This window comes from Chelonia mydas, chromosome 5 (assembly GCF_015237465.2).
Source record: "Chelonia mydas isolate rCheMyd1 chromosome 5, rCheMyd1.pri.v2, whole genome shotgun sequence".
NCBI classification, from domain to species: Eukaryota; Metazoa; Chordata; order Testudines; family Cheloniidae; genus Chelonia; species Chelonia mydas.
In genome coordinates this window covers 24,434,643-24,459,806 of record NC_051245.2, presented here as the reverse complement: position 1 = coordinate 24,459,806, position 25,164 = coordinate 24,434,643, and the positions used below count along the sequence as shown (strand labels likewise).

Sequence of the window (25,164 nt, the reverse complement as noted above, 5' to 3'; positions counted from 1 at the left end):
AGAACAGTGCTACTCAAAGTGGTGGTCCGTGGACCGGTGCCTGTCCGCGAGCCATCGGTTGCCAGTCTGTGCGCACAGTGGGGAAAAAAATTGCGGGTCCCGCACATCAGATAGCTTGAGAAGCACTGGTCTACAAGACCATGTTTTATTGTTTTGTTTTGTATTGTAACCATTTTCTTCTTTACTGTCTCTTATTTCTAAGGGAACCTCTACTTTTTCTTAAATTACCTTTCTTTTGTTTTAATTTAAGAGCTTATAGGTACCGTGCATTATACAGGAGTGGTGATTTGAGGTAAAATTGGTAAATTGGGGTATGCTGTTTCTTTGGGAGCAGAGGATCAGGGATTTCTGAGCCTAGCCAATGTCAGGGGCTGGATATCACAGGGAAACACTTCAAGGGGATTCAGGGCCTGAGATGCACCTCTTGTTAACCTGGAAGGCAAAAACAGCGCTGCCATAGCTTGGAGGAGAGTGCTTAAGTGGGTGACAAGCTGGTGGTGGTAAGGATCTAACACCCAGGTACCAGAGACCAGGGTCCCTCTCACTAGAAGCAGGGAGTATCGCAGTGACTCGCAGTCCTGGGTACCTCAAGAACCATCACAGGTGGGTAAATATTTTTATATCAATTTTACAGATAAGGAGATTGAAGAAAAGAAATTACAACTTACCCAAGACTACTGAAGGTGTCAATGTCAGAAGCAGCATTAGAATGCAGGAGTTCCTACTATCTTACTCAGCCCATTTTGTGCCTCCCTCTGATTGGGTATAACAGTATGCACATCATGTCTCCATATAAATGTGATTCCAATGATTTTTGCACTAACTAGACAGAAGAGCACTCTTAGCCTGGATGTGTGCAAGTCAGAAACCAATTGAAACTGCTTGCTCAATGTGCTTTTAGGTTTTCTGTCAGAGTCCAGGTTTTTGGCAATACTACTGCATGAATTCAAACAAAATAACTTGGGATGAAGTTCTGTGCAAATGTCAAGAAAAACAGTTTTAATAAAACTATATCATTTGAGTACACCTGTCACAGCCAGATATTTTGATCTGAAAAGAGTAAGTTGAAACTATCAGTGCATGCCAAGCGAAAGCACTCTGTGTTATGGGAAAGCAATAATAATTACGCTCTACACATGGACCTTTGGGTGGCAGGGACCTTCCATCTGTTTTTATCCAGACTGAAAAGTACATTGATTATGAAGATCACTAGAAAAAATCGTCTAAATTCAATAGCAAACAGTTTAGTCAGAGACAGTATGCTCCAGCTTCTCATGGTACAGCTGCCATGTTGAGTTTTTAGAAAGGAGGTCTGTATTTACCTCTGCATGTCTGTGATCTGGAAATGTTTCATTTATACCTGCCTGTATTTCAGAATTAGCTCCTTTCTAATGACCAGTGCTTAAATTTGGGAGATGGTAATTTTAGATGGGGAACTGATCTCCAGTTGCATGCAGAAAAATGAGTTTTTCACATTTTTATTTTCATGCTAAAGAATGGGAATTTAACTTTATTCCTCAAAAAGAAAGGAGTACTTGTGGCACCTTAGAGACTAACAAATTTATTTGAGCATAAGCTTTCGTGAGCTACAGCTCACTTCATCGGATGCATGCAGTGGAAAATACAGTGGGGAGATTTTATATACACAGAGAACATGAAACAATGGGTGTTACCATACACACTGTAATGAGAGTGATCAGGTAAGGTGAGCTATTACCAGCAGGAGAGAAAAAAAGCCTTTTGTAGTGATAATCAAGGTGGGCCATTTCCAGCAGTTGACAAGAACGTGTGAGGAACAGTGTGGGGGGGGGGGGGGAATAAACATGGAGAAATAGTTTTACTTTGTGTAATGACACATCCACTCCCGGTCTTTATTCAAGCCTAATGTAATGGTGTCCAGTTTGCAAATTAATTCCAATTCAGCAGTCTCTCGCTGGAGTCTGTTTTTGAAGTTTTTGTTGTTGAAGAATTGCAACTTTTAGGTCTATAATCGAGTGACCAGAGAGATTGAAGTCTTCTCCGAATGGTTTTTGAATGTTATAATTCTTGACGTCGGATTTGTGTCCATTTATTCTTTTACATAGAGACTGTCCAGTTTGGCCAATGTACATGGCAGAGGGGCATTGCTGGCACATGATGGCATATATCACATTGGTAGATGTGCAGGTGAACGAGCCTCTGATAGTGTGGCTGATGTGATTAGGCCCTATGATGGTGTCCCCTGAATAGATATGTGGACACAGTTGGGCTTTGTTGCAAGAATAGGTTCCTGGGTTAGTGGTTTTGTTGTGTGGTATATGGTTGCCGGTGAGTATTTGCAAACTGGACACCATTACATTAGGCTTGAATAAAGACTGGGAGTGGATGTGTCATTACACAATGTAAAACAATTTCTCCATGTTTATTCCCCCCCCCCCCCACACACACACACACTGTTCCTCACACGTTCTTGTCAACTGCTGGAAATGGTTCAACTCAATCTCGTTACAGTGTGTATGGTAACACCCATTGTTTCATGTTCTCTGTGTATATAAAATCTCCCCATTGTATTTTCCACTGCATGCATCCAATGAAGTGAGCTGTAGCTCACGAAAGCTTATGCTCAAATAAATTTGTTAGTCTCTAAGGTGCCACAAGTACTCCTTTTCTTTTTGCGGATACAGACTAACACGGCTGCTACTCTGAAACTTTATTCCTGCTAACCATAGTTTTAGCTTGTGGTGATTGTCTAATGACTACTAAATCTAAAATAGTAACCAGACTTTGTTTCTCCTTTTACAGTAAAGGAAACATGAGCTGTGTTGATGCAAACAGCCAAAGGATTTGGGGAGCTTGTTGAAAAGGTAATACAATGCATTGCTGGTTGAATGTGTGTAGGGAAGAAACTGTAAATGCTAGTTTGGCTACACTGCTGTCCTGTAAGAATACGCTATGATTACTATACAGTAAAGTGGACCCAGACATCTAAACGTGTAGCCTCTTAACATCTGCCATCCAAAATGACTTAATTGTTATGTTTTCTTCAATTAATTCAAAACTTCTCCTGGCTTTTTTAAAATTCCTTATGAGTGTGTGGGTCATTAAATTTAGTGGGTCAAAATACAGAGTGTTGTATATTTGTAAAACAGTAGTTAGAAAGTGATTCTCTTCTCCCCATGTCCCAATGAACATTTCAACAATTCCAAATAACTAAATATTGGTTTCACTGTTAATGCACAATATTTAGTACATCTCTATTTAGACCTGTCTTGACACTGTTACCACATAGCTTTGTCTAAGGATCTGATTCTGTCCTCACTCTGGTGTAAATTGGGAGTAACTCCATTGAGGTCAATTGAACTACACTGGTGTAAGTGTGAGAAAAATCAGATTAGGTGTGAATGTGACATTGTCAAAATTTTCTTTTCCGATGAGCTTTTTTCCCTATAGCATAGCATTTTAAAATTGTCTGTTTTATACTCTCACTTCCTCCCCCTGTGACTGACCTGTCTTTTTATTATTATTATTATTATTATTATTACTATTTATTTGTTTTATCATAGCACACTATGAGCCCCAGCCATAAACCAGGGCTGCACTGTGCTAGGCACTGTTCAAACACAGAACAAAAAGACAGTCCCTAAACCAGGGGTGAAAGTAAGTCGAGTGACTTACTGGTACTCTGGGGCCAGCTCTGGCCCCCAGAAGGGGCAGGGCCTAGGGCAGAAGGGGTGGGGTTGACGGGGTCAGAGCCAGCCCCAGCCCACCGTGTAAGATAAGTGCCCCCCCCACCAGGGTAGCAGCAGCAGCCCGGGGCACCGGGGGCTATTTAAAGAGCCAGGGGCTCCCCTCTTCTACTGCCCTGGCCCTTTAAATAGCCGCCGGAGCCCTGTGGAAGTGGCAGGGCTCCAGCGGCTATTTAAAGGACCGGGGCAGTAGAGGCAGCTGGAGCCCTGGCCCTTTAAATAGCCCCTGGAGCCCCGGCTACCCCAGGGCTCCAAGGGCTATTTAAAGGGCCCGCGGCTCCGCTGCTTCTACTGCCCCGGTCCTTTAAATAGCCGCCGGAGCCCTGGAGTAGCGGCGGCGGGGCTCCAGTGGCTATTTAAAGGGCCCAGGCGGTAGAAGCAGGGGAGCCCCAGGCCCTTTAAATAGCTGCGGGAGCCCTGCAGCCGCTACCCTAGGGCTCCAGCAGCGGGGCTCTGGAGGCAATTTAAAGGGCCTGGGGCTCCAGCACTGTTGGGAGCCCCAGGCCCTTTAAATTGCCTCCTGGGGAAGCCAGGCTGCCCCAGTATGGTGCACTGGCTCTTGCCGGTATGCCGTACCGGGGCGTACCGGCTTACTTTCACCTCTGCCCTACACCAAAGAGCTTACAATTTAAATAGATGAGACAGAGACAGGGTTGGGGAAGGGGATGAACACACAAGTAGAATGAACAATGTAATGGCAGCAAACATCATGTTTAGTTCCACTCTTTTTTCTTTCTTTAGGTGGGTTTAATTAGGAGGTGATAAGCTAAATGAAAGGAAAAAGAAAGGGAAGACGGTATATTGAAGGAAAGGTGGGTGAGGGGGATGAGACACATGTGGAGCAACCATGAAGTGAACAGATTGTGGGAGTGGGATGGAGGGTTGGAGCAAACAGGCAGTCGATACGTGGCAGAGGAAATCCAATCAGAACTAGAGAAGGTTCTCCAAAAGTCTCCGCTTTGGCAGCTACTGTCCCTTCTGGCTGATTCGTCTTTGCAGCTTTCTCCCAAGCCCACGCAGTGGAAGAAGGGGAGGCAGGATGTGGGTCCTAGTGCCCCCTCAGTGTGCACAGTTCTGCCTGAGCACAATTCTGGATCCAGAATGGTACTGGGGGGAGGCGTGGCCTCATCAGGCCCCCATTTTCCACCCTTCATGCAGTACAGCTATCCCTGCTTTGGCTGCTTATGCTCCTACCTCCTGGCATCTCTGGGATGGCTCCATTTAGTCTGTGCATGTTATCCTGTGTCAAATATCTTCACTTTGAGAAGGTAGCTACAAAGATAAAAATGAGAGGCAACATAATCCAAAACACCCTGGTGCATCGGCATCAGTGTTGCAAACATCTGCAATAGCACTTGTATATTCAGTAGCTGAATATTGTGGACTGGTATGGAGCAGATGTAGCCACATGCGACTTGTTGACACCCAGCTGAATACAGTGATGCGGTGCATCACTGGAACCCTTAAGTTGACTCCAACACCATGGCTACCTGTTCTAATATCACTCCCCTGCCAACACACCGAACTTCTGTGACACTCCACAAAGGTCAGTGAATCCAGGAAAACAGATGTCTTCTTATCCACCAAGACCTTGACAATGCCCTCCCGCAACATCTTAAATCCCGCAAGCCTTTCTGGGAACATTCGTTTACCTTCATGCAATCAGGCTACAATCAGAAGGAAGCTTGAAAAGCAGATTGAGTTAAACAAGACTTAAAAAATAAGCACCTTGTGCCGTATCCCACGCAGAAAGTTCCTTGGTTCAACCTTCCACGTTCATCTTAGTAAACTATGAACTGAATCCAAACTAACCATGGTACATGTGGACATCTAATGCACAAATGGAAAATCAAGGACTCCCCAGAGTGCAAGTGTGGCTCCCCACAACAGACCATCTAAATATCACTACCTACTGCCCAATTTGTAAATATGAAGGAGGCATTACTCCAATGAATTCTGCTACTCCTGATGTAGCCATTTGGCTCAATCAACTTCAGGTGAAATTGTTGCTGCTCTACATCAGCCATACAAAAGAAGAAGAAGACCTCCAGGTGGAGGCATAGCATAAGATACCCTTAAAACACAGGTACTCTTATGCCCTGGTTTGGCTACTCTGCAGAGCAGAGTGTGATTTGAACAAGTTCCAGACAAAACAAAGAAAGCACATAGAGCATTGTCTTCCATACTGGTGAAAAAAAAAAGTGCACACGAGAGCCTTTTCTAAGTGGCAGTGTTTAACTGAGGATCTTTCTTGGTATTTATAAGGCCCAAAAGCACTGTGTATGTAGACACTAAGTAAACCTCCCTATTGAAATACAGGTGGGGAGAGGGAAGTTAAAGCAGCACTGCTGAGGCTGTATAGATCACTTCCCTTACTTCCAGGGTATGGTCTGGTCACTGGGAGCCTGCATCTGCAGCTCTTCACATTGAGTAGTAATTGTGACGCTACACCACATATTCTTCATAGAAATATTGTTATAATATGATTATAGCATAACTATGCTATGTTTTGTGCAAGATAAGGCATGTGAGGTATCATTAGAAAGGTTATAATTTGCTGAATATGATTATCCTATTTGTATGCCTGTATCATTTCTGTATCTGAAGTTAGGAATATTGACTATGTATCAATTACAAGTGGGTTTACACCTGGGGAACGCCCACCTTCCTGAGAAGTTTCCTGGGATGCTACAAACAATCTTTGACTCATGGCTGCTTTGACACTGCAGGGTCATGTGATCATGTCACCTGGTACTGGACTACATGACAGAATACCAGTATTTTTCCACTGGGGGGAGAGGGTCTGGAAACCACACTGAAAAGCAAAGGGTTCCCGCCATATGTAAAACCTATTTAAGACTGGGGAGTGACTTTATCAGGGTCTTTCTTCACTGAATCCCCACCCAGGATTACTTCTGGAAACATCTAAGAAACAAAGACAAAAGAGGGGAGAGAAGAGCTGAGTCCAAGCTGGAAAAGGTATCTGGCCTGTGAAGGAAATGCCTAAAACAACATTTAGGGTGAGAAATTACTACTAGTAACCAGTTTCTTTAGTGTGGTAAGTTCAGCTCATGTGTTTGTTTTATTTGCTCAGTAATCTGCTTTGATCTGTTTACTATCCCTTATAATCACTTAAAATCTATCTTGTGTAGTTTATAAATTTGTTTTTCTTTTCTAAAACCACTATGTGGAATTCATAAGGGGGGGGGGGAGGGGGCCAAAAAGCTGTGCATATCTTCCTCCACATTGAGGGAGGGTGTGAATTTCATGAGCTTATGCTGTACAGCTCTCTGTGCAGCGCAAGATAATACGATTTTGGGTTTGCACCCCAGAGGGGGGTGTGCATTTGAGTGCTGGGCAATTCCCGAACTGAGTCTTCCCATGCAGAGCTGATGTCTTTCTGCAGCTGGGTGTGTCTCCACCTGTGTGTGTGCTGGAGGAGGCTTGAGGGCCTGGCTCAGCAGGACAGTGTAAGGGAGCCTAGGCTGCTGGAGTAGGTGGGCTCAGTGGTACCCCAGTACATCAGGTGGCACCCCAGAGTGGGGTGGGGTTAGGGGTAATTCATCACAGTAATTACCTGAGCAGTCCTATTGGCTTAAATGGGATGGCTTTTGTGAGTAAGAATTACAGAATGAGATCCTGAGTGGGATGAAGGGGAACTCTGGAATACCAATTGGCTGCAGCTTCTTTTGTTGAAGAGGGAAGAAGAGCAAATAACATTCTTGTGATCTGTTGACCTGTTTAACAATTTAGTCTTACAGCAGCTTTGTATGTATTCTTTTTCTCCTATTTTTCCTGAGCACTGTGCATTATTTTCCCCACACTCCTGTTTTTCTGTGGTCTCATGTATTAGTAAATACATTTATTTTTGACTTTATAGCAAAATATATTAACTTAATTTCCTTGACCTACAACATCATTGCAGGGCAACTGTGCATCAGGTGGAAAGATTCTTTTTCTTGCGTTGGGTTCATAGGCGCCAACTCTGTGGGTGTTCCAGGGCTGGAGCACCCACGGGGAAAAAAATAGTGGGTGCTCAGCATTCACTCACAGCCCTACCGATCAGCTCCTCCCCCTCCCTCCCAGCACCTCCTGCCCACCAGTGATCAGCTGGTGAGCAGCATGCAGGAGGCACTGGAGAGGACGGGGCAGAGCGAGGGCGGAGCACACTAAGGGGAGGGAGCAGAATGGCTTGGGAAGAGGTGGGGCAGGGTGGGGACTTGGGTGGAGGGGTGGAATGGGGGTGGCGTCTGAGGCCGAGACCCTAGGAAAATTAGAAAGTCGGCGCCTCTGGTTGTTAGTGCTGCAATGTGGTGAGGAAAAGAACATATGAAGTTTTGAGGAAAAGAGTTAGCGATATTGTAATTAGATATTCAGCTCAGAAAATCAAATGGCTTGTTTATTTTTGTTGGAAATCAATGGCTGACATGATATGCAAAAACTTCAACGACAGAATACACACCTCATTCCCCGAGACAATGGAAAATGCCTGCGGCAAAGAGCAGCCTCCTGGAACATTGGCTGTTTTAACTATTCAAATAACTGTTTATTCTGTTGCCAGAATCAGTTTGTACTGAGGCTGAAGCCAATACAAACGTTTTTTTTCCCCAGAGCACTAATTGAATATGGCTGAATTAATGGTGTGCTTGTGTGCAATAGCCACTGGAATACATGCACGTTTAAGCATTTCGTTGCTTTACGAACAGACAACAGTTTCCTTCTTGAATACTTGAAGTGCAGCTAACATTTTTTTCATGAGAATCAAAACACTGCCAGAAGTAATAGTTGAAATTATGTAAGGAATGACTAATGTGGAAGGAACAAACACTAGGCAATAGTGAAAGATGTGAGAAACAGTGGACAAAAGTTAGGCTCTGATTCAACAAACCATCCCTAATCAGCAAAGTGCTTAAGTGCTTTGTTGAACCAGGACCTTAAATTGGAAATTCAGACAGAATTGTTTCCCCCTTTGCTTCTATGCCCTCTCTCAAACTTATTCAAATAGCATAATTGCATTTTACAGACGTTGGGGATATTGAGGGAATGAAGGATTAAGCTTCAACTATCTTCATACAGTGCTCAGTCCAAAGGAGGCCTGATCATGATGGTAATGCCCAAAGAATCCAGTAATATAAATGATTAAAAATGACTTACGGTGGATAGAGCTGTTAGGAAAAGACTACTTTGTCTTGAAATACGTCCTGTGACAAAGTTCCTCCTCTACCTTGGTGGGTCTTGCGCTTATTGGCGGATTTGCTCATCTTGGAGCTTCATGGTAGCCCTCAGTTTGGCCGTTTTCGTGAACCCACAGTCCAGGTCAACTCCTTCTGTGTCTGACCAGGAGTTGGGAGGTTTGGGGGGAACCCGGGCCCACCCTCTACTCTGGGTTCCAGCCCAGGGTCCTGTGGAATGCAGCTGTCTAGAGTGCCTCCTGGAACAGCTGTGTGACAGCTACAACTCCCTGGGCTACTTCCCCATGGCCTCCTCCCAACACCTTCTTTATCCTCATTATAGGACCTTCCTCTTGGTGTCTGATAATGCTTGTACAGCTCAATCCTCCAACAGTATGCGTTCTCACTCTCAGCTGCTAGTGCCTCTTGCTCCCAGCTCCTCACACGCACACCACAAACTGAAGTGAGCTCCTTTTTAAAACCCAGGTGCCCTGATTAGCCTGCCTTAATTGATTCTAGCAGCTTCTTGATTGGCTGCAGGTGTTCTAATCAGCCTGTCTATCTTAATTGTCTCCAGAAGGTTCCTGATTGTTCTGGAACCTTCCCTGTTACCTTACCCAGGGAAAAGGGACCTGCTTAGCCTGGGGCTAATATATCTGCCTTCTATCGCTCTCCTGTAGCCATCTGGCCTGACTCTGTCACAACAGTAATGCTTCATTTGCATGATTTCATTTCTTACTTGCCACTTAAGAAGCTTGATTTTTTTTTGTTTCTCTTTTCCCAGAGATTTCCCTAAAATCTTGCCTATTCTTCACTATCAAGATTAGTTTATGAGCTACTTTTTTGAGAGTATATGCTACTGTTTTCCGTCATTATCTGTCTCCAAAAATGTTTCCTTTCCTCTATTTTTTGGTAATTTATTGATGGGAGCTAAAATAAAGATGTCAATATCAGAGTGAAAAAAAAAAAAAACCTTCCCTGTTACCTTACCCAGGGAAAAGGGACCTGCTTAGCCTGGGGCTAATATATCTGCCTTCTATTACTCTCCTGTAGCCATCTGGCCCGACCCCGTCACAGTCCCTAACGGAAAATTGAAATAGTATAGGAGAACAGCATATTGTGTGTATGCATACACTGATATCTAGAATATATTGTTGCGTAAAATCACATAAAGTGCTAAAAAATCTAGTATTTGAAAGACTTGAAATATTTTTTTATAAAAACTAGTCATTTGATTTAAAAGGTTAAGTGTAATGTTAAATATGCTTTAAAAGGTGTAGAAAATGGAGGTAGGTCTACACAAGACATCTAATTAATGAACTAAAAGCTAATTATTAAAATAAACTGTTAGCTATCTTCTCCTGAACTAATATTTTTATGGTATTTCTTTAAATTCATGAGTAACACATGTAAGATATGTCACAGAGAGAAACTTGGGTAAGTTTTATTATCATTTTTGCGTTTGCCATTCTTTAAATCTCATTGATTTTAATATTGTGTAGTTGTACAGATATATTTCAAAAACACTTGAAATAAAACTGCTTAAATTGTTTTTTCATTTCTTGTTTTCTTGGTTTTCTACCTCTGACAATAAGGCAATAAAATTATATGATGACTAGATTCACTAGCAAAATCAGTGATGGACAAGATGATGGATTGAAGTCCTCTCTCTAATCCCAGAAAAAAATAAAAAATGAACAGTAGTAGTACAAGCTTCCCCATTATGTACAACATTAAGGCCAATGGAAGTTATGTTTCCACCTGCTATGAAGATGTATTAATACTGTACTTAAATAATACTTAGCTCTGATTGAGTGCTTTTTATCTTCAAGACACTCAATGAACATTAACTAATTCATCCAAAAACGACAAAGAGTCCTTGTGGCACCTTAGAGACTAACAAATTTATTTGGGCATAAGCTTTCATGGGCTATAACCCATTTCATCAGATGCATGGAGTGAAAAGTACAGTAAGCAGCACATGAAAAGATACAACACATGAAAAGATGGGAGTTGCCTTACTAAGTGCGGGGGTCAGTGCTAACGAGGCCAATTCAATCATGGTGGATGTGACCCATTCCAACAGTTGACAAGAAAGTGTGAGTATCAACAGAGGGAAAATTATTTTTTGTTGTGACCCAGCCACTCCCAGTCTCTATTCAGGCCTAATTTGATGGTGTCAAATTTGCAAATTAATTCCAGTTCTGCAGTTTCTCATTGAAATCTGTTTTTGAAGTTTTTTCGTTGAAGAATGGCCACTTTTAAGTCTGTTATTCAGTGTCCCTTGAGATTGAAGTGCTCTCCTACTAGTTTTTGAATGTTACAATTCTTGATGTCTGATTTGTGTCCATTGATTCTTTTTTTGATAGTAACAAAAATGACCATTTTAATGGAATCTTAAAACTAATCTCACAGCTCTTCTTGAATGTTGTTATTGCAGTAGGAAAGATGCTAATTTGAATTTTTCATACATTATAAGTGGCAATTATAAGTGGCAACATTATAAATGGCAACGTTATTCTCAGTGTTTTAAAGCACTGTTAGACCAGAATAATATCAATGTTTGTGAGCCAGGGTGGCTATAGAAGTCTAGTTAGGAATGAGTAATAGAGGTCCAAAGAATTCAGAGGAACATGTGCAATTCTCTGTGAATTACTTGCATTGTATATTTTTATGACAGTCTTTTGAAACAACAGTTCAGTGTCTGTTTTCTGTTTAGGACCTCTGTTTCATTTAGCTCCATACTGGGTTTTTGGTGAGTTTTCATGTTACCAAGTGGTTGTTTCTCACAAAGAACCCTCCAGACACAATAGGCTTCAAGTGGGAATTTTTAGCAAGGTCTTGATTTGAATATTGTGTGTTTGCTGCAAGTTGATCATGTATCAGAACTTTTATCATCTTAAATGATGTTTGACTAATAAAGACAGATTTAGACAGTGTGCCACCTCCCTGCGGAGCTCCAATCAATTTATTAATGAGATGGTAGATTCAAATCATTCACATAGCAAAAAAATGGAAAGCGTAACAGAATTAATAGGTTTTGCCATTAATATTGTAATATTGTAAATAATGTAATTTACCATTAATATTGTAATGTTTCTTTCTGGGAGTAAACACATCATCAGTCAGCAGAAACCAAGTTATTTTTTCAATCTAATTATCTTACTTTTAATTACTGTATTTCATTCTTTGAGTTTATTATTATGAAGGGCATTCAACTGATGGTCTATAGATAGGGTTATTACTTTTGTTCTGATTCTCATTTCTTGTACTCTTGATGTAGATAGCCTATCACATTACAAATAATACTGGAGAAAATGGTCATTTATGCTTGACTGATTCTTTATTAAAATATTTTATGAGGGCTGCCTGCTTTATATCATCACATTCTATTACCTATCTGTACTTAAGAAATGGAAAGTATACTTGATTTTAATAAAAGTAATTTGGTAACAGCAACTATATGTTATTCTTCTGATATGGAGTATTATTAGTATATAATCTTATTTTGGAGGTCACATTTTACAGCTTATTTAAAGCACTAAGTGAACACTAGCAATTATTGTTAAATTATTTATTAATTATTATTGTTTTATCACATGGATCAGATTATTCACATAATATTGACCAACAGGATCAGACTTGAAAGTTAGATTTAACAATTTTTTTTAACTGAAGCTCTGTTTGTGAGTGTAATAAAACTATAGATGATTTAGATGCGAGTCACACAGGGAAATAATAATTCTGCGAATATCTTTTTTTTCTTATACCCTAAATCTAGACATATTCTAGGCAGTTTCTGGAAGCTGCGTACCCTTTCTCACTTTTAGAAATTATGTCGTACGTCTATGCTGCAATCAGAGGAATGAGCGAAGCGCGTGTGAACGTACCCAAGCTAGCCTTGATCGAGCTTGCCTGCGTAACAACAGCGAAGCTACAGCAGCACAGGCACTATTGAAACCTGGGAAAACTCAAGACCGTTCCTGGCTGCCCTTCACAGCCTGCTCCCTCCCTATCTATTATCTCTCATTCACTATTGAAACGTTGACTCCAACATCTGATCAGCCCAGGATGCCGGCTTCTGTCGCCCACTTGTTAAATTTTCAAACAAGCATGTTAGTGCTTTCTCCCGTGCTGCCTTTCACGCTTCAGAGGAGCTCCCTGTAAACATCTGCAAAGCTACTCTTTTATCCACCTTCAAAACTTCGCTTAAAATTCTTCTCTGCTGTAAAGTCGACAAAAAAAGTGACAACAATTAGGCCGCTAGTGCACTGATACCACTGCCTATCATGGTGATCAATATTGTCTCAGTTTCCTTGTGTTTCTCTGTGTCCATCTGTTATATCTTATTTTATACTTAGATTCTAAACTCTTTGGGGCAGGTACTGTGTCTTTGTTCTTTATTTGTACAGTGCCAAGCACAATGGGGTCCTGGTCCTTCCTGAGGGCTCCTTGGTTCTACACTAATGCAAAATAATAATACTTTTTGCAAGCACTGTCTGTGTATTAAACAAGGAAAGCATTATTAATGGGAAAAGGAACACAGCATTAATTTGGGAATATACAGCAATAATAAATCAACAGTATGTTTATATGAATAATAAGTAAGACACCACCCGCACAGGATTATTAGCAGTAGTTGTTTGCCTCAGTTTCCCTACCTGCCAGTGTGAACATCTGATGGACAAATGTCCCTATCACGTGCCACTGCCCTCCTTCCCCTATTCTGCAACCCACTCGTGGCTTATTTAGAAAGACTAGTGATGTCCTAGAGTATGGGAGTGCAATAGGACAGGTCCATCTCCAGCCCCAGGTTGGTGGTGGTGGGAAGGAATGTTGCCTGACTTCAATCAAGATAGGCCTTGCTACTGTCTCTGCACCATCACCTTTGAGTCTTCTCTTGCTGCATTGTTTCCTCTAAGCCATCTCTCTAGCCGTGATGCCAAGTCTAGGTCCTCAGGCTCCGCACCTAGACCAACTACAGTGATTATAGCTCTAGGGGTGCTGGAGAGTTGCTCGTTGCCACCACTTTTACATCAGCTCTCATCACGGTGCCAGATCCAGGTCCTTAACAGAGTTCATTCACTTCTGGTCATTAAATTGAGGAGGGGGGTTCAGTGTCATAGAAGACCCTCAAGCAGAGTGCTTGCCACCAGGGATTCACTCTTCACCACAACATGGAAGCCCCTTTCATCTCCTTCCCTGTCTTGTCCAACTCCACTGTCCAGCCATGCAAAACTGAATTTTTGCTTATGGTGACTTCTCATCAGGACATAGTAAGTGTAGGTTTGTTAACCTTTTTATTACCCCTAGACACACAACTGAATCTTAACTAAAAGGACCAAAATGTTCACAGGATGTTGGATAACAAATACACAAATAAAGTATCTCTTATTTACGTTGACTGTTAGATGGAGGCAGAAAGACCCTCCCTAGTGCTCCAGTGCTGCCACAGACTTACATCATACTATAAATAATTAATAAATCTTGTACCCAGCAGGAGAACAGCCTTCTAAAAACCCAATAATTTTCATTCAGCATCTAACGCAACATATGTACAAAATCTAGACATGGTTTTCCCAGATCCCCTGAGAGCAGAACCCTTTTCTAATCAAGTTGAGAATAATAGGAGTTCCAAACCTTTAAAAGGCTAGGAGTATCTGTTGTTCACTTTGAATAAAGGAAATTCTACACACTGGTTTGACATTTCTGTTTATAACATGAGTGCCTGTATCTTCCTCTGGAATGCCAGATAGATCAGAGAAAACAAGTAGCTTTTCTTCACAGACAGTAAATAATTTCATCAATATTTTGATAGCCCTTATTTTACAACTCACTGTATGCCAGCCTCACATCTCATATATGTCTCTCTAAACAGACTCAGCCATGGGATTTATTAATAGACTGGATGTATATACTGTATGTAACCTATGATAAACATTCGTATTACTCTGTTAATGAAATTATGGCAACTTTTCCTGTAACTAGCTGCCCTGGGCGATTATGTTCAACAATCCTTGTTGGTGGAGATAGTCTAAGAATGTACAACATAATTAGCTTCTGTTGTATGATGAGAAAAGAATTTGAGCTATCAAAAGCCCAAGAAACGCAGGCATTAACAAAAAGCAAGCACAAATTATCATAGTATTAAGTTTACAATCATATATATCAGGCAATACAGATATTAAGTTAACAGAAACATTAAGTTGTTCACACTACAAATATCTAATATTTTAAAATACTAGCTCTATTACTACAAGATTACTACAAGTAATCAATATCTTGAATGTTTTGCAGTCTGATTTGGGGAGTACTTTCCCATCCCTGCCAACAGTCCTGGTTTAGCCTGAGCTGCTGGCTATTTTACTGAGTGAGAGAGGAACCATCGAGCAGGATGACTTGAGCTACTTGTTCCATTCCTGAAAGAACCAGAGAGCAGGAAGCTCTGGAGGAACCAATAGCAGGCCCAGACTTATTAAAGGTCCGATTGATTGTAGGTCCTGTGCTTTCCTACATGGGGTATACGCATAGAATCCATTGTTTGACCTAAGCGCTGCTCTACTGCACTTTCTAAGGTCAGCCTGCAAATGCTGCAGCCCTGGCCCAGCCAACTCTGCAGCTGCTCCCAGCCAACTCCTCAGTTGTAGGGTGACTGGGTGTCCGATTTTGGACTGGAACACCCGGTCGAAAAGGGATCCTGGCGGCTCCGGTCAGCGCTGCTGACTGGGCCATTTGACTGCACCACAGCGGGGCTGGCAGGCTCCCTGCTAGCCACTGGACCGCAGCCCATGCTGCTCCCGAGTTGGGAAGCAGCCGGCATGTCCGGCTCCTCACCTTAGGGGCTGTCAGGGGGAGTCCCCGTGCTGCCCCACCCCCCTCCCACAGGCACAGCTCCCATTGGCTGGGTCAGGGCAGGGGAGGAACTAGCGCCACTCATGAGCGCTCAGCAGGTGGCTGTTGAGGGGTCGTGCGGTGTGCACCTCTCCCGCTGCTGCCCGGCCCTCTCCTCCCTGTGTGGCTCCCTACAGCAAACCACGGTCTGTCACCCCATCGCCGGCACCCAGGAGTTTGAGTTTTGTGTATCTCCGTCTCCGAGTGCTGGGAATGGGGCTGCACCCCCATCCCCCTCACTGCATCCCTCCCCATCGCACCCCCCTGCACCCCAATCCTCCTCACTTCATCCGTCCCCATCCCCCCGTCCCCCATCCCCCTCACTGCATCCCTTCCTGTCCCACCCCCGCACCTCCTTCCCCCCCACCATTGCACCCCTCCCTGTCCCAACCCCCCGCATCCCCATCCCCCTCACTGCATTCCTCCCTGTCCCCTCCTCACCCCCGCATCCCCCTCACTGCATCCCTCCCCATCCCATCCCATCCTGCCCCCCACACCCACACATCCCAGCCCTGTATCTCTTACAGTGTTCTCCCACCCATCCTCTCCAACTCCCAGACCTGCCACCCCCATGTCTCTCACCCCCCCCACACCCCATTCACCTCCATACACTGCTGCACTCCCATTATGTCCCTATACACCCGTGCCCCCCACATCCTCATGCATCTGTAGCCTTCTGCCTCCCCCTGCATCCCCATCCACCCCACATACCCCACACACACAACCCCTCATCTCTCCTTCACTGCCCCCTTTCACCCTCACCCTGCTCTCGTCCTTGGCTCTTTCCCTCCTCATCCTCTCTCCTCCACCCTCCCACCATCTTTTCCCCTCCAGCCCACCCTCCTCCCTTCCCAACTGGGTGATTTAGGCAGCCCCTGGAAAAGCTAAAAAGTGTCTCTGTGTAGGCAAGTGCGTGAATGCATGCATTGTAAGTGTGTAAGAGACTGTGTGTCTTTGCATAAGGAGGTGCGTGTATTGCTGCAGGTGTGTATACCTGTGTGAATAAAATTTGCAGCCTAAATCTTCGACTTTTATTCCTTTTGCTGGCTTGTGCACAAAAAAATTGATGACATAAAATGTGTGTATTCATTTCATAACAAGTTTTTAAAAGAGACGGGAACTCTAAAAGAAATGTATTATTTCTTAAAAGGTGAATGTTGTTGACTAGTAATTGCGGAAGAGCCAACATATCATACATTTCTCCCCACCTTTGTCTAGCCACCTTATAAACTCTTTGTTACAGACTCTCTCTTTTTATGTGTATATCTAGCACCTACCATCCTGGAGCCCTGATCTTGGGGTCTCTAGGTACTAAACAACAATTGTAATAATAAATAATGTGGAAGTATATGTGTTAGTGCATGCTAGGTGTGTACACATGAATACACGTGTATCTGCATGTAGGTGTGGGAGTCAGTTTCTACAGGTTTATTTATATAGGCATATGTGTGCATTTCTGAGGTTGTGCTCTATGGATTTGTATTTGGGCTCAGGAGTGGGCCTTTAATGGACCCATTGCAGCTATGATAATGTGTGGTCCTAATTCCACACATAAAATTACAATAACTGTAGTGAACAAAAAACATGGAGCTGGTTACAAAAAATGGAAAGAGGGGAGGGAAAGAATCATGAAAATCTTTGTGAAATTTTATTTATTTAAAAATTACCCTGTTTGACTATTTTGCTGCCAGCTGTAGCGTCCTGTAACAAATAAAATCTGAAATTAGCATAATACATCTGTCAAAACAATAAATATGCCTGTTTGGGTCTTGCAGTGAAAATGAGCAATGAGCAAGGGTGGGGGAGAGCAAGCGACTGAGGGAGGGGGGATGGAGTGAGCAGGGGGCAGGGGCCTCAGGAAGGAGTGGGGGAAGGGGCGGGGCAGTGGGCGGGGCAAGGGTGTTCAGTTTTCTGGAATTAGAAAGTTGGCAACCCTACTAACTTGGCAGGTAAGTTGGTCTAATTTAACAAGTCACATTAGGACTGGTGGTGTAGAAGAAGCTCGGTAGATCAAGGCTGTGATGCATGGATGGAGAAGGAGGAGATGCTGCTGCTGACAGAGATTTTGTATATATGAGCCTTAGTGGTAGTTTTAAGATGTGGTCACATGTAATCCTATCCCTGTCCCAATTTACTATGCTTTGCTTTGCAAACAGTACCTATTTTTAAAATGGGGGGAAAGGAGGACCTGGAGAATTATAAACCAATCAGTATAACTTCAATTCTTGGAACAATACTGGAACAGATTATCAAACAATCCGATTTGCAAGCACCTAGAGGATAATAGGGTGATAAGTAATGCCCAACATGGATTTGTCAAGAACAATTTCCTTATCTGACAGGTATGCTGGCCCAGTGGATAGGGGAGAAGCAGTTGATGTGATCTATCTTGATTTTAGTAAGGCTTTTGACACGTTTTCATAAGCAAAGTAGGGAAATGTGGTCTAGATGAAATTACTATAAAGTGGATGCACAACTAATTAAAAAAACATACTTAAAAGAGTAGTTGTCAATGGTTCACTGCCATACTGGGAGGACATATCTAGTGGGGTTTCACAGGGTCTGTCCTGGGTCTGGCACTATTGACTATTTTAATTAATGGCTTGGATAATATAGTGAAGAGAATGCTTATAAAATTAGTGGATGCGGTTTAAGCACTTTGGCGGACAGGATTAGAATTCAAAATGACCTTGACAAACTGGAGAATTGGTCTGAAATCAACAAGATGAAATTTAAGACAAGTGCAAAGTTCTGCACTGAGGAAGGAAAAATCAAATGAATAACTAGAAAATGGGGAATAACTGGTGAGGCAATAGTAGTGCTGAAAAGGATCTGGAAGTAATAGGGGATCTCAAATGAATATGAGCTAACAATGTGATGTGATGGCATAAATAGCTAATATTTTGGGGTGTAGTAACAGGAATGTCATTTATAAGATGTGGGGTAATTGTTCCACTCTACTTGGTACTGGTGAGACCCCAGCTGGAGTATTGTGTCTGGGTTGGAAGCCTTATTGTAAGAAAGACGTGGAAAAATTCAAGTGTGTCCAAAGGAGAGCAATAAAAATGACAAAACATTTAGAAAATCTGATCTATGAGAAAAGGTTAAAAAAAGCTGGGTATGTTTAATCTTGAGAAAAGAAGATGGAGGGGCCACCTGAGAAGAGTTCAAACATGTTAAGGGCTGTTATAAAGAGGATGGTGATCAATTGTTCTTCATGTCCACTGAAGGCAGGACGAGAAGTAATCAGCATAACCTGCAGCAAGGGTGATTTAAGTTAGATATTAGGAAAAACTTTCTAACTATAAAGGTAGTTAAGTTCTGAAATAGGCTACCAAGGGAAGTTGTGGAATCCCCATCACTGGAGATTTTTACAAAGAGGTTAGACCAGGGGTTCTCAAACAGGAGGTTGGGACCCCTCAGGGGGTTGTGAGGTTATTGCATGGGGGTTCGCAAGCTGTCACCCTCCACCCCAACCCCGCTTTGCCTCTAGCATTTATAATAGTGTTATAAATTAAAAACACTTTTTATATATTTAAGGGGGGTTGCACTCAGTCTTGCTATGTGAAAGGGGTTACCAGTACAAAAGTTTGAGAACCACTGGGTTAGACAAACACCTGTCAATAATGGTCTAGGTATACTTGGTCTTGCCTCAGCATGGGGGCAGGACTAGATCACCTCTCAAGATCCCTTCCAACCCTACTCTTATATGATCTATGATACACTAGCATACATGCCCTATTAGTGGTGGGAATGGGGCTTGGTGGCAGTAACCGTTTCTGACTGCTTAAAATGGAAAAAATGAAAAGACATTTTGGGGAGGGAAAGTTCATCCCGTCGATCTCGGGACCTGATTTATGGGATCCTGAAAGACTGCACAGGTCTATCAGCAAACTGACTGGAGAAATGTAATTCCCTGTAATTCCCACTTCAAAATATTTTAACAAAAAGAACCCCACACATCTGAAAATTACATATGGCAAACAGCCATGCTTATTGCAACATTCTTAGTGCTGCTTGTATTGTCAAATCACAAATGATGCTACTTAAAATAGCGACTCCCTTCTCACTGCTGAAAAGCAGTGAGCCCATTGCTTCAAAATTCTGAAAGTATGTGTTGAGGTTAAAAACACTCTCTCGCCCCCAGAGACAATTAGAATCATAGAATCATAGAATATCAGGGTTGGAAGGGACCTCAGGAGGTCATCTAGTCCAACCCCCTGCTGAAAGCAGGACCAATCCCCAATTAAATCATCCCAGCCAGGGCTTTGTCAAGCCTGACCTTAAAAACTTCTAAGGAAGGAGATTCTACCACCTCCCTAGGTAACGCATTCCAGTGTTTCACCACCCTCCTAGTGAAAAAGTTTTTCCTAATATCCAACCTAATCTGCCCCACTGCAACTTGAGACCATAACTCCTTGTCCTGTCATCTTCTACCACTGAGAATAGTCTAGAACCATCCTCTTTGGAACCACCTCTCAGGTAGTTGAAAGCAGCTATCAAATCCCCCCTCATTCTTCTCTTCTGAAGACTAAACAATCCCAGTTCCCTCAGCCTCTCCTCATAAGTCATGTGTTCCAGACCCCTAATCATTTTTGTTGCCCTTTGCTGGACTCTCTCCAATTTATCCACATCCTTCTTGTAGTGTGGGGCCCAAAACTGGACACAGTACTCCAGATGAGGCCTCACCAATGTCGAATAGAGGGGAATGATCACGTCCCTCGATCTGCTCGCTATGCCCCTACTTATACATCCCAAAATGCCATTGGCCTTCTTGGCAACAAGGGCACACTGTTGACTCATATCCAGCTTCTCGTCCACTGTCACCCCAGGTCCTTTTCCGCAGAACTGCTGCCTAGCCATTCGGTCCCTAGTCTGTAGCGGTGCATTGGGTTCTTCCATCCTAAGTGCAGGACCCTGCACTTATCCTTGTTGAACCTCATCAGATTTCTTTTGGCCCAATCCTCCAATTTGTCTAGGTCCCTCTGTATCCTATCCCTACCTGCCACCGTATCTACCACTCCTCCTAGTTTAGTATCATCCGCAAATTTGCTGAGAGTGCAATCCACACCATCCTCCAGATCATTTATGAAGATATTGAACAAAACCGGCCCCAGGACCGACCCTTGGGGCACTCCACTTGATACCAGCTGCCAACTAGACATGGAGCCATTGATCACTACCTGTTGAGCCCGACAATCTAGCCAACTTTTACAAGAGTAAATATTTTTACAATATTACAAGAGTAAATATTTTTAGTTTAAAATAGAAATAAACACAATAAATTACATCAAACCTATTGCTTCCTAATTCATCATTCATTACCTGTTTGGCACAAAGAATGAATATAGCAACCTTAGAGATTAACTAATGTCCTATATCAGAAAACTCCCATTTATTTCTCCATCTCAGTTTCCCCACCTGCAAAATGAAGATAGTAACATTTGCCTGTCTTTGTATAGTGTTGTGAGATTTAATTAGTTCTATCTGACTTTTTAATGGTGTTCCTGTAGTCCCTAACACTGTAATATCTATGCATTAATATTTATAACATTTTGAAGTTGATAAATGCTGATTCACACGAACAACCATTGCAAAGTTCTGAATTGTGAATTAAGCCGTGATCCTGCAATGCACTCGAGGTAGGCAAACCACTTGTGTGGTTTCATTGCGTTAGGGGGGACTATCTATGTGGGCAAAGTTACTTATCTAAGTAGATGTAGAATTGGCACCTAAAATAGCAAGGATAATATATTGTTAAATGTACTTTGTTAATTTTCATTGACTATTGTACTTTCGTTTTAACATTCATGATAATACTTCATGGCACACAAGTAAACAAATTCATGCAAATACACATTCAAGTAAAGATACTGTATATTTTGTAAAAATAGGGATATTTAGAAGTATAAGACCTCATCATAGCTCTTTGCTGTTAGATTTTTGTTTAGCAGTGGAGAGAGACTACCAATTATTTGTGCAGTTTAGCGTGGCTCTTGTATCATTATTTCAAAATATCTTCAGTCTGTTATGAGTAAATAATTATTACTATTCTGCGTTTGCAAACCTGTTTCCAGAATTTGACATGAGTAATCTTGTATTTCATTTTCATTTGACATAAATCTCAGATGGTATTGTTCCTTTTCTGATTTTTTAATGGACACATGTAATTATAAGTCATCATCTGCTTCAGCCTCCTTGACAGTGCCATTATTGAATAATCCAAGATACCCTAATTACAGGGGCCCCATACTACCCTGCGTAGTCTAAATCTGTAAAATATGCTGAGTTAGCATTGTGGAATTAAAGCAACATCTTCCCCTCAGCGAGAAGAAACTACTTCCAATTTGGAAGGGGTCAGGAGTTGTGGCCTATAACAGCAGCAGAGCAGTGGGGAATGTTACAGATTCTGGGTGATCCCAGCAGAGTACTCTTTCTTCTGCCTAGCTCCTCAGTGTTCCCATTTCCAATAGGCCTGGTCTACATTTAAAATTTATATCGACTTAGCTGTGTTGCTCTGGGGATTAAAAAATTCACACCCCTGAATGCCACAGTCAAGCTGACCAAACCCCTGATGTACACGTGACTAGGTGGAATTCTTCTGTCACCCTAGCTACTGCCATTCAGGGAGGCAGATTACCTACACTGACAGTAAACCCCCTTCCATCCGTAAGCATTGCTGTAGCAGCCGTGGTGTAGACATAGAGGAATAGCTGCTAGTGAAGCTGTGCTGCCATTATCCCCCATCCTGGCAGTTGCTCCCACCTACACAAGGACCTGGAAGCATAGGGAGGGGCCAGTAGAAGATGCAAAGGAAAAGTTACAAGTGGTATCCATGTGAAAATCCAGCTAATCCCAAGTGCGGGGGTGTCGTGGAGGGCAGCTGCCACCTCCCACCACCAAAGCTTTAGAAACCTAGCCATGAATGTTTAGAGTGAAAGGATCTCCTAACAGGACAGGGTCAGGTAGCAGACCCACTGTTTCCACTTGTCACCTTGTCTGGGGACTCTTTTCCCCCTGTTTTGCTCCCTTTTTGAGTATGTAATGGATTGGAGCATGTGGCTCAAGATGTGCAATCTTTTAGATCCTGAGTATTACCCTGACATATCATAAGAACATGAGAACAGCCAGAGTGAGTGAGACCATAGGTCCATCTAGCCCAGTGTCCTCTCTCCGACAGTGGCCAATCCCAGGTACTTCAGAGAAAATGAACAGAACAGGGCAATTATCAAGTGATCCATCCCCTGTCGTCCACTCCCAGCTTCAGGCAATCAGAGATTAGGGACAGCCAGAGCATGGTTTTGCATCCCTGACCATCTTGACTAATAGCCACTGATGGACCTATCCTCCATGAACTTATCTCATTCTTTTTTGAACCCAGTTATAGTTTTGGCCATCACAACATCCTGTAGTAATGAATTCCATAGGTTGACTGTGCGTTGTGTTAAGAAATACTTCCTTTTGTTTGTTTTTTAACCTGATACCTATTAAGTTTTGTGGATGACCACAAGAGTTAGTTTTACATCCACAGGCACATACTTGTCTTTTCTTGGAACCTGCATCCTACCATATCTAGAATAAATCTGGTTTTAATGTGTTTTCTCATGATGACTCTATCATTTGCTCTGAGTCACTTGAAAATATTCTTCTGAAATTACATTCACTTAATTACTTAGCAGCAGAACTAGCATGGACATGACTGTGCTGTAAAGAAAGAGTGATGGTTTCCAGCTACATTGCGATGACCTTTGTCATGTGACTATAGTGCGCTTTTGGATTAGGTTGAAGCCCTCAGACCTTTCACATTTGGTGACAAACACATTTCAGAGCTTGTTTTTTGTGTGGAGCCTTTTGTACCAAACTCTGCATTTTTGTATAGTTTTGGTCACCATCCATATGGAACTTAACACAAACAACATCATGCCAGCAGATCAAGGAAAAAAATTATTCCCTTCTATTCGGCACTGATGAGGCCACATCTGGAGTATTGCATGCAGTTTGGGCCTCCCTTCCCCCCCCCCCCCCCACTACAGAAAGGATGTGGACAAATTGGAAAGAGTCCAGCAGAGGGCAACGAAAGTTATTAAAGGGTTGGGGCATATGACTTATCAGGAGAGGCTGAGGGAACTGGGCTTATTTAGTCTGCAGAAAAGAAGAGTGAGGGGGGATTTGATAGCAGCCTTCAACTACCTGAAGGGGAGTTCCAAAGAGGATGGAGCTAGGCAGTTCTAAGTGGTGGCAGATGACAGAACAAGGAGTAATGGTCTCAAGTTGCAGTGCAAGAGGTCTAGGTTGAATATTAGTAATAGGGTATGGTGAAGCACTGGAATGGGTTACCTAGGGAGGTGGCGGAATCTACATCCTTAGAGGTTTTTAAGGCCCAGCTTGACAAAGCCCTGGCTGGGATGGTTTAGTTGGGGTTGGTCCTGCTTTGAGCATGGGATTGGACTAGAGGACCTCCCGAGGTCCCTTCCAACTCTAATATTCTGTGGTTCTATGTGTCTTGCAGGAACAGAGTTTTTCAAGGTTATTGATTGGAAGTCACTGTGGAAGGGCAAAAGTACCCTGCAGAACAGATAGAATTTTGATTTTTCTTTGTTTTCTTTGCAATCAGGTGACATAGAGGGACTGGTTACTTCTATTACCTGGAAGTGTTAACCAGAGTGTTTTCATGGGACCTATTGCTTTCCTTTCTTTCCTTATGTTTTTCACACTTGTTCCAGCTCAGAACCATATGGTTATTTCCTGTGTGAGTGAATATGTTAGCCTGATTAACTCCAGAAGATTCTATAAATGGTCCACCCCTGCAATTCTTGTTCAAGCAAAACTCCCATTTGGAGACAAGATCGGTTGTTTATAAGCAATGCACAGCATAACAGAAGCAAGGCAGAGGTTCTAGAAGAAATTAAGGCTAGATCCACAAAGGTAAGTGGTGCAACCCCTAGCACAATGGGATCCTGATGCATGATGAGGGCACCTGGGCACTAGGGTAGTAAAAATAAATAATTATAATACTAACTGCCACTTTAGATGCCTAAGTCCAAAATTTAAATATTCAATATCCCTTCTCAGCTGCTGCCTAATTGTGTAGGCAACTAAATTTCTGCCACTGTGCATGTGCAAAGCCTCTGGAGTCCTAACACTGTGAAGTTGCTCAGTGCCTAAACCCTGGGATTCATAAACTAGGCATTCCCCATCTATCTTACCTATGCAGCCTGATCCAGTATCTGGGCTTTGAGCACGCCAAACCCCCACAAAATGGGATAGTGGTCCCTTATACCCCAGTGGTTAGAGCACTCACACAGCCTGTGGGAGACTCAGGTTCAAATCTGCATTCTGCGTGATTTGGCCCAGGGACTCCAACTCTGGTCTCTCAC

General features: G+C 42.7%; 1 long non-coding RNA gene across 1 annotated transcript in view; it reads left to right on the top strand.

Annotated features, from left to right (window-relative positions):
• Nucleotides 1–25,164, top strand: part of LOC114020435 — a 73,887-nt gene that overhangs the window by 18,632 nt on the left and 30,091 nt on the right. The window contains exons 2-3 of the long non-coding RNA XR_005225916.2: nt 2,782–2,843; nt 6,633–6,745. This is a non-coding gene — a long non-coding RNA (uncharacterized LOC114020435). The remainder of the gene's footprint in view (nt 1–2,781; nt 2,844–6,632; nt 6,746–25,164) is intronic.